This window comes from Camarhynchus parvulus, chromosome 27 (assembly GCF_901933205.1).
Source record: "Camarhynchus parvulus chromosome 27, STF_HiC, whole genome shotgun sequence".
Lineage (NCBI taxonomy): Eukaryota > Metazoa > Chordata > Aves > Passeriformes > Thraupidae > Camarhynchus > Camarhynchus parvulus.
In genome coordinates this window covers 2,592,606-2,603,211 of record NC_044597.1, presented here as the reverse complement: position 1 = coordinate 2,603,211, position 10,606 = coordinate 2,592,606, and positions in this window count along the sequence as shown.

Sequence of the window (10,606 nt, the reverse complement as noted above, 5' to 3'; positions counted from 1 at the left end):
AATTTAATGTGGCAGTCCCTACAAAATCAGTTTGAATTTAAAGTGCCAGTCTCTACAGAAGCAGTTTGAATTTAAAGTGCCAGTCCTTAGAAAAGCAGTTCCTGGGGCGCTGATCAGTTTAAACTTGTGCTGGCTTTACCTTAACTTGCCAGCTCACCCTGGAAGCAAATCTTAATTCCAGGATCCATCCTGGGGGCTGTCACCACCACTGCAGAATTGGCACAGCACATCAGGCTCAGCTTCCCAAAGCTCAGCTCAGGGAGCTGTGGGGGCACCAGTTCCAGTGCACAAAAAGGATGGGATCTTTCTTCAAAACTTCTTGTTCTGGTTTTGTTAATTTATTTTCTGTGCTGGAGGGAAGTGTCATTTCTACTCACCTCACACCGCCCTCAGCACAGCTTTAACTGTGGTATGAAAATAATGATATTGGAGTGAAAAGTAATTTGTGCCCAGCTGCTTCTAGAACAGCCAAAAAAATATACAAAAATAAATTTGTATCAGCCAAAAAAATGTGCATTCTGCCAGAGTGAGCAGGACCAGACTCAGATGCAGACATGTCCAGAGGAGGTTTGGACACAGAAATGTGCAGCTCATGAGGAGCTAATGAAAGCCGAAATGCAAATGCTGCCACAGCTGAGCTGAGCCCAAAGCATTCATCTGTCAGCCTTGAATACAACCCAGACATGAACTGCTGGGAGCCTTTTTTGGAGGCTTGGGCTTGTGGCTTCAGAGTGGGATTGAATTCTGGGCAAATGAGTGTCCCTGTCCCCTCCTCTGCCCCTCCCCAGAGGGCTCCAAGGCTGCTCTCTGCAGCCACAATTCAGCAAGCAGCTTAATATTCTGGCACTTGCTTCTCCACCAGCTTTCTTGTCTAATAAAGAGTGTTTGGGCTCTCACAGTAGCTCATTTAACCAGACTTTTCAAAGGAGCCCCTCTCCTTCACTCTCCTTCTCTACAGAGGAATAGACAAGACAAAACAGGAAGGAAAATCAAAAGAAGAATAGAAAAGGCAAAAAAACAATAAAGTCTGAAGGAGAAAAGGAGAGTCACAACCACGGGACAGAGCAAATGAACTCATTGTTGGGTCCCTTCTCCCCCAAACCAAAACAGACCCTGCTGGGAGAAGTTTGGGAGTCTTTAGTGTGTGTATACATATATTATATATATAGAGAGATATCTAGATATCTATATCTATATATAGATAGATATATAGTTATAGATATATAGATATAGATGTAGATATAGATGTAGATATATATATACACAGATATAGATATATAGATATATATAGATCCCTATATATATGTGTGTGTAGATATATACATAATATATATATTGTGTCTGTATATATATATGTCTAAATATATGAAAAATATATAGATATAAATATAGATATAGATATATACAGATAGATATAGATGTGTGTGTGTAGATATATACATAATATATATATTGTGTCTATATATATAGGTATGTCTATATATCTGAAAAAATATCAAAATAGGAGTAGATAGAAAAGTAGAAAATGGAAGTTTTGGGATTGTCAGCATGGGAACAGCTCCAAAGCACCTGCTGAAGTTAATGGCAGGTAATTTAGGATAAAAAAAGCAGCAGTAGATGTGTGAAGGATGTGACCATGGCCCTCATTTCCAAGCGTCAGTTCTGTCCAAAAGCACCTGGTAACTCAAAAATGGGGCAAGCCTTGGACCCACAAACAGGGGATGGAGGAGCCACACAGCCTCAAGCTGCACCAAGGGAAATTTAGGTTGGATTTTAGGATGAAGTTTTTTACAGGAAGGGTGATGAAGCTCTGGAATGTTCTGCCCAGGGAGGTGGTGCAGTCCCCATCCCTGGGTGTGTTTAACAAAGCCTGGATGTGGCACTGGGTGCCAGGGTTTGGTTGAGATGTTGGGGCTGGGTTGGACTTGATGATCTTGGACGTCTCTTCCAACCTTGTGGTATTTTCTGGGTCCCCAGGACAAAGGAGGAAATGATGAATCTGATTCCATGTTCTTAGAAGGCTGATTTATTATTTTATGTTATTATATTATATTAAAGAATGCTATACTAAAACTATACTAAAGAATAGACAAAGGATACAGACAGAAGGCTAAAAGATAATAATGAAAACTCGTGACTGACTCCTCAGAGTCTGACACAGCCTGACCATGATTGGTCATTAAATAAAAAACAATTCACCTGTTGGATAAACAATCTCCAACCACATTCCAAAGCAGCAAAACACAGGAGAAACAATCAGATAATATTGTTTTCCTTTTTCTCTGAGGCTTCTCAGCTTCCCAGGAGAAGAAATCCTGGCGAAGGGATTTTTCAGAAAGTATGACAGTGACACAACCCGGTCATTCTGTTCTGTTCTCTGTGCTCACACCATTCCCACAAGGTCATTTCCCCTGCAGTGCTCACCAGTGACACCAGGACAAGAGGACACAGCCTCCAGCTGTGCCAGGGGGAGTTAGGCTGGGCATGAGGAAAAAATCCTTCACAGAAAGAGGGAGTGGGCACTGGAATGTGCTGCCAGGGAGGTGGGCACCAGCCCTGGGGGTGTTTAAACAAGGCTGGATTGGCTCTGGGTGCCAGGGTTGAGTTGAGGTGCTGGGGCTGGGTTGGACTTGATGACTTTGAAGGTCTTTTCCAACCTGGTGATTCTGTAATTCTGTGAATTTTGTGAATTGTGTAAATTGTGTGCTGCTGCAGAGCTCTCCAGAGGCACAGCCCAGGAGCAGCCTGGCTCAGGCAGATGAGTCAGCACAGGAAAGAGAGAAACGAAAACAAGCAGATGGAAGAAATGGAACTGACACATGAAACACACAGCAACTGAGGAGGACTCGAGGCCCCTAATTAGTGCCTGCAGGAAAATTAATGAGCAGCACTGCCAGTGCAGGTGTCCTGCCAAAAAAGCATTCCCCATCCATGGGGAGCAGAGCAGGGACAGCCAGGGACAGGCAGCTGTAGGAATGTGTCCCCTGTTGATGGAGTGACAAAATTATCCTTTGTCTCCTTAAAAAGGCAAAAAAGCTCAGAAGTTTCTCTCCTTAACTGGGTAAAAAGACACCTCATAGGACCTTGGGGACTTCACCTCACAGGACCTGGGGACTTCACCTCAAACTTAAGGATACCCAGTTGGACAGAAGCCAAAAAGTCCCACCTGAGCAATTCACTAGAAAAAGAAGAGAACAAAGAAACTAATGGCTTTTGTGAGGTGTTTTACCAGCAGCAAGAACCTCTTGCACTTGGCTTGGTTTTTCTCCGTAAAGAGTTTTAATATTTTACCTTTTATTAAAACTTTTTTGTTTCCAACACTGCAACAGAAGCCATCCTGCTGATTTTATGCCTTCTAAGGTAGCTGAGCTATCTTGGGTATGAAATAGATCTCCAAGAGCTTCTGAGACCTGGCTCGAGGAGATCCCTATTTCAGGCAGCCCCTTTGGTCTGGGTCACAGCAGAAATTGTTCTGTTCCCAAGGGTGGTGACCTGTGAGTCCTCAGGAGGACTCTGTGCAGCCCTGTGTGAAAAACGCCAATCACTTGGTTTTAAAATTTTAAAAGTTTAATCATAATAAAATGGTTATAAAAATAGTAATATAGTTAGAGTAATAATAATTTGGACAATTGGCATTAGGACAATATGAGACAATAAAAACAAAGAGTTACCCGGACAGTCCGGGTACCTTTTCTGGGCAAAATAAGCCCGAAAAAGGACCCACGTTAACAGAGGATTAACCCTTAAAAGCAACAGCCTGTTGCATATTCATACACCTCATCCATGATGCATAAATTCCATTCAAACACAGGATTCTGTCTGGGCAGTGTCAACTTCATCTGAATCCTGAGGGACCTTCAGGGCTGAGCAAGGCAGGAAGAAGTTCATTTCTTCTGCTAATGGAGCAAAAAATTCTTTTCCTCTGAAAGATTCAGGTGTCCTGTGGCTGCTGAGTCCTCTCTTTAAAAAGTATCTTCCATAGCACAGTTTCTATTTTATCATTATGTTACAACCTAAAACTCTATGTAACACACTACTAAAAAAATTAATACAGCATCACTTTCTAACACAACACATATAATAGTCATTTTAATATTTGTGAAAAGCCAATCATAAAATTGGCATTTTTCGGGGGCTGAGGGTGAGGGCAGCAGTCTGAGCAGCAGCAGCAGGGATGGAGGGAGGGAGGGAATGTCCTGGGAAAGGCAGGGCTGAGCGATGTGAGCCAGCAGCAGGGCTCAGGGAAGGGCTCCGAGGCCGCAGCACTGGGTCACCAACTCCTCAATGGTCCTTTCAGAGGTTGCTAATGAGAGATAATCACTGTCATTGTCACTGCTAGACACGAAGGGACGGGACCATTTTCAAGCTCAGAATGATTTATTGCTCAGACAAACATCAGTCTCAGGGGCTGTGAGATTTTAGAGGAGCAAGAATTCAGCCACAGCTCAAAGTGGTCACAAGTTCTTTGTTCCAAGGCAATATAGAACTTTTTAACCCAATAGACAAATGCCACAGGGGTTATTTTGTTTTTCTAACCTATCACCTTTACTCATTTCTGCTGCACTGCAGATACTTTTATCCAATCAGCCTCTAACTCACATGCACACATTGGCTTCTGTTATAACTTCTAAACTCTCAGTTTATTTTATACAGCCACACCCTTTTTATTTTATATAACCCTTCACCATCTTCTCAGTCCAGTTTCTCACTTAAGGCATATTCTCTCCTACAACTATAAAAATATAAACTTATGATTTTTCTGCTTAATGTCTGTATATTGTATTTTTACATATAATTATATGTAAAATTTACATATATGTGTAAATATTAATATATATTTATATATCTATATTATGTATAAATATAATTTTATAAATTAATTATAATTTATAAACTAATTATAAAATAATACTTATATAACAATAAATTATATAAAATTATATAAATTAATCGTGGAAAGTAATACAGAAATTTGTATATTATAATATATAATTATATAAATTAGAATATAAATGTTATATGAATTATAGAAATAAATTCATATTTATACATTTATATATAAATATATATTTTTATAGAAAAATAGAAAACTAGAAAAATATATATTACATGAACAGATATAATTTATGTATAATTTACATATAATAGGATCTAAGCTTCTTTCAAGGCTGAAGATCAAATCCCTCAGTGTCTGTGGAAGTTTCTGCTTTTCTGATTCCCACAAATCTGTATGTGAGATGGCAAGAAAATCTCTTTATGACTCCAACTTGGGCTTTAAGTGTTAATTAATGGACACCTTCCAAGTCAGGATAACATTTCAGTGACAATTCCCTGTCAGCAATCCCATCTGTACTAACTGATCTGCTGTTTAATGTAATAGCTTTGACCATAATGAGTTTAAATTATTGAAAAGAAATCTATAAAGCCTTTGTTAATAATTAACAATGTCTTCCTGGTGTGTTATTTTAATAAAGCTCCATGACCTGTAAGATTAACAAGCAGGGGACCCAAGGGAAAAGGAAGGAGAATGGGTGATCAAATAGAAAGAAATCAAAAGCAGCTAAGAGTTCATTTCTCCTGCAACTGCAGCAACAGGAGTTAGAACTGAATGTTTGATAAAAATAAATATAAATATAAATATAAATATAAATATAAATAATATAATATATACACACACTGATAGTTACTCACATAACCAAATCTAAGTCATGCTCCTGACTTCACCCATGTAGTTCTTTACTGCAGATCTGAAATTTTTAGGCTTGCTACTCCTCCAGTATTAGAATGCATCTTTCACCAGTGTATTTTGTAATGTTTATATCCACTTCCAGACTGTTTAGACTTCTACCCTTCCAGGAATGAAATGAGATCACTTGCTGCAAAACCATCGGCCTCACATTTTTTTTTGTTCTGATTTGACCTTGCAATTTCCAAACTCTACTATTTAATTATTTTTTTAGTAATGGCAGGTGCTCCTGTACCTCTGGATTCATGCATAAAATCGCAGAATCTCAGAGTTGTGTGACATCACTGAGTCTGTGAGCTTTGGAAAACCAAATGTTGCTGGTCTGGCTTCCACTGCAGCCACTGTGGTGAGTGATTAGTGATGAAAAGTCTTTCCAGCAGCCCCCAAATCCATTGCCAGGACCCCAGGGTCTCCCCCTTCTCAGAGTGATGCCTGAGCCTGGTTTGTTCCCAGCGGGGACCTTCAGAGGTCACAGCTTCAGCTTTGATTTGGGTTTCTGGGATGCTGTTATGTCCTAGAAACCCAGAAATGAGCAGGCTCAGATGAAGAGCAGCTCAGAGCTCTGGGAGAGGGAGACACAAGGTGGCAGGAGATGGTTTTGGTGTGTGGGAGCAGCGCTGGTGCTGCAGGGTGGGGCTGCAATCTCCGTGTGCACGGGGATGGGAAGAAAGCAGCGCAAAATCCAGCACTGCTCCCAGCTCCGACCATTAACCTTCCACAGTCATGAGGAATAGAAGATGTCAGGCAGAGCTGCCCAGTTCAGTGTGGATCTGAGGCCACAAGAGACCTGAGAAGCCTCAGAGGGGACACTGGGGCACCTGGCAATGACCCTGCTGTGGTTTTCAGCGGCCTCTGCCACAAAATTCTTTCCTCTGTCACATCAGTGCCCTGTTCCAACCAGGTGCTCAAACCCCCAGTGTAAGAAATGACAAAGAACCCCTGATGTAAGGTGAAAACAAACTGAGAGTGAACCAACTGTCTTTCCCATGTGTTTACTCTGACCTAGCTGATTTCTGCAGCTGTCAATGAATCACCTCATTGCACTGAATCAATCAACCCATTGTAATCAATTGAAATGAATGTATGTATGCAAAATGGCAAATGCTTCCCTCAGCAAGGGCCTCAGGGGAGCAGGCTGTCAGCAGCCATGCTCTGCAAAGCTTCTTTCATTTCTCTAAGCCAATAAATACAAATGCTGAACACTTCAGGACCTGAATATTAATGCAGGTAATTAAACATGAGTTGTTTTTTTCTGGTAAATGACTTCAGCCCTGGCCTGGAGAGGCTCCATGAGCAGAACCTCCTCCCTGCTCTTGCCTGTGTTGCATGAACAGATCCTTGGCCACAGAAAGGTGGGAAGGTGGGCACAGAGGACATCCTTAGGAAAGACAGCCATGTGCAAGACCCAGATAAAATTTCCTCCTCCTTTTTGACTGTGCTGGTTAATATCAAGGCTGTGAACAAGCCCAGGGTGGTGGATTGAAATTGTAACTGAGCCTGACCCGTGGCTCCTGCTGCCTGTGGTTGTGTTCATGGGCAGGGGCTGCTGAGGGCAGCAGAGCAGCCCCAGCCCTCTGCAGCTCAGCAGTGACCCCTCCCCTGCAGCAGTGATCCCTGGCTGAGAGGAGAAACACAGCAATAATTATTATAACAAATAATTCTTTATAACCATATTGATGAAATATTGATTAAATAAATAATTATTATATTATATTATAAAATAATTATTATAACAAATAATTCTATAATATAATATAATATAATATAATATAATATAATATAATATAATATAATATAATATATAGTAAATTTAATATAATAATTTATGTTATGTTATGTTATGTTATGTTATGTTATGTTATGTTATATTATATTATATTATATTATATTATATTATATTATATTATATTATATTATATTATATTATATTATATTATATTATATTATTAAATAAATAATTATTATAACAAATAATTATTTGTTCTAATCCTCTAGAATGGTGGGGAGTTAAAGCAATGCCCTACAGCTCAGGGTGGGTCTGTATTTACCCAGGTGTGCTTTCCCCACCCCCAGCTCCTCCTTTCCAACATTTTGGCTGCTGTGGGAGCAGGGAAAGGACGATTCTGCAGTCTGGGTGCTGCAGTCAAAGCAGGATGCAGAAAGGGTCAGGGGTTTGCAGAGAGCTGCAGGGTGATCAGCAAATTAATGAGCTGCTCCCTCAGCCCTGTGCAGCTCTGCCAGCAGGGCTGGCATTGGTATGGGCAGCACACACTGGCACAGATGCACTGCTGGTGGCTTGGCAGAAAATTCACTCTCCTTTCCCCCTTCTCTGCAAATCTCAAGAGAAATGTTAGCTGCAAGATTCACTCAGACCTCTCTTAAATTCACTGACCACAGGAAAACTTTAATTTATAATTTAAAAGTTAAAAAAAAAGCAAGAAATTGATAAGTAAAATATTAATTATAAAAATGAAAATTTAAAATTAATTATAAAATCAAAATAAATAAAATGAATGTTTCTGTGCTTGGCTGTTCTCAAATTCACTGACCATATAGAAACTTCAATTTATAATTTAAAAGTAAAAAAAGGAGCAATAAATTAATAAATAAAGTATTAATTTTAAAATTCAAATTTTTAAATTAATTATAAAATAAAATAAATTAATTAATGAATCAAATTAATATTTCTGTGCTTGGCTGTTCTCAAGGAATAGGTACAGGATGCACTGAACAGTCTGCACCCTTTATGGGGAATGGTACTGAGTTTTCTCCCTGGGACAAGGGAAAATAGATTTTCTTCATTTACTAATCTAGAGAAAAAGTCTGGCAAGGAAAAAAGGCATCCTAATGGCCAATGGGATCGGGTGCATGAGCTATAAAACTCAGTTCCCCAAGGAATGCAGCTTTTCCACCACCAGCCTCTGAAATGCTGCCACAGCCCCCAGCCCAAGGAAAGGCTCGGGTTCCCTGCCTTGACAAATAACCACAATCACAAGTGAGACACAGATTATAGAGAATTATTTGATGTTTTCCTCACCCACACCTGGTTCCAGCCATGTCTGTCAGCACTTGGCTCCTGGGGAGGCTTCCTCTTCCTCTAAAGTATAAATTTTGATCTGTGTTTGATCCTGAACTGGTTTGAGGTGTTTCTCTCACCAGCACTGATGATTTTGCTGCAAGAGATTTCTTAAGCTGAAATAGAACCTCAGTAAATCAAAGCCTTTCAAGCCAGGAATGAGAAAGATGTGAGAGTGCAAGCAGGGAGGGAAATCCTCCACACACCTCCCAGGAAAGTTCCTGCTGAATAGGGGAGGGTGAACAAAGGAATGAAGAGCTCATGGGAAAAGGCTGACCCAGCATCCCTGCAGGGGTATAAATATCTGCCCTGCTCCACTGCATTCCCTTTGGAGCAGCTGCCCTTGGTCAAACCCTGCCTGGGAAGGGCTTGAAAAGGATCTTGGCAGCTGTTGGAAGCCAGGACATCCCTCTGGCTGCCCTGGAGGACCCAGGGGGCTCAGAGACCTTGGCACAGAGCCCCAGACCCCTGTGCCTTTGATTTAGCCCTTGGAAAAAACAATTACCAACCTTTATATGAAGAATTACAGCCACAAAAGTTTAAGTAGAATGATAGTGAATTTATCACAGGGTGAAAAATAGATTTTTGGGGTTTTTAGAATGGGGGTTCAGGAGGCAAGATGGAGGAATCTGGGTGTGTCCAGCCTTTCTCCTTCTTCTTCCTGGCCTCCATCTTCTGCTGTGATGTTGGCACTTTTGGATTGGTTTAAGGTAGAAACTCACTGTCTAACACAGGTGACAGGTATTGGGAAGCTATGGTAAATGTACATGTAGTTTTTAGTATAAAAAGATAACACCAGAGTGCCTCTGTCTGACCTGCTGAACGGACCTCAGCAGGCCAGAGAAAGAAGTTTATAGATAAGAAACAATAAACAACTTTGAGATAGAGAATAGAAGAGCTCTGAGACATAGGGATGTCCTGAACTCCAACACTCTGGCAGTTCAAGAGAGGCTCATTTGAACTCTGGGATTTCTTCCTTTTCTGCACCTTTGCAGCACGAGGGCTCCTGGGGCTGGTGTGGGTGGTAGCCCTGGGCCAGCCCAGCCCAGCAGAGCTCACAGCAGGCACAGAGCTGTGCACAGCTGGAGCTGAAATGCTCTCACCTGGCTCAGCCCTGGTGTGGCATTCACATTCTCTGAAAAAATCCCTTTGCCCAGGATTTTCCTTCTGGGAAGCTGAGAAGCCTGACCTACAGCATGACCCACAGAGTGCTCTGGAACTGCAGGGGCTGGGCTGTATTAGCAAAGCTGGAAATGTGACTGGAGAAGTGCAAATGGGTTCCAGGACAGAGGCATCATCAGCTCCCCTGGCCTCATCCCCTCACCTGCTCCTCTGGAAGCATTCCTTGGCTTCAGCTGTTTGGAAATCATTTCACTTCATTCAAATCTTACACCAGGTGGAGATCACTAGGAAAGGTCACAGATAACACTTTACAGAAACAGAGTTTCCACAGATTTAGTCACCTCCAAGGAGGAACAGCAGCACCATGGGTGTCTTTCCTGTACACAATCAGGTACCTGACCTGATAAAAAGAATCTTTGCATCAATATCTGGGGACAATTTCACAAAGCAGAAGAGTTTTGCTTGGCCTTTCCCTTGCATCCAACAGGGAGTGTTTAGTCCTTGCCTCCAGCTGTCCTTTGAAATGTAGATTATCAAATGGCCACTGCCAGCACGGGCTGCAGAGATAAGAGCAGCAGCAGGCTGGAGGTGAGGCTGTGCTGAGCCTGGGAGCTCTGCAATTGTCACACAGGAGGGAACAGCAGCTCAGCAAATGCTTCCAG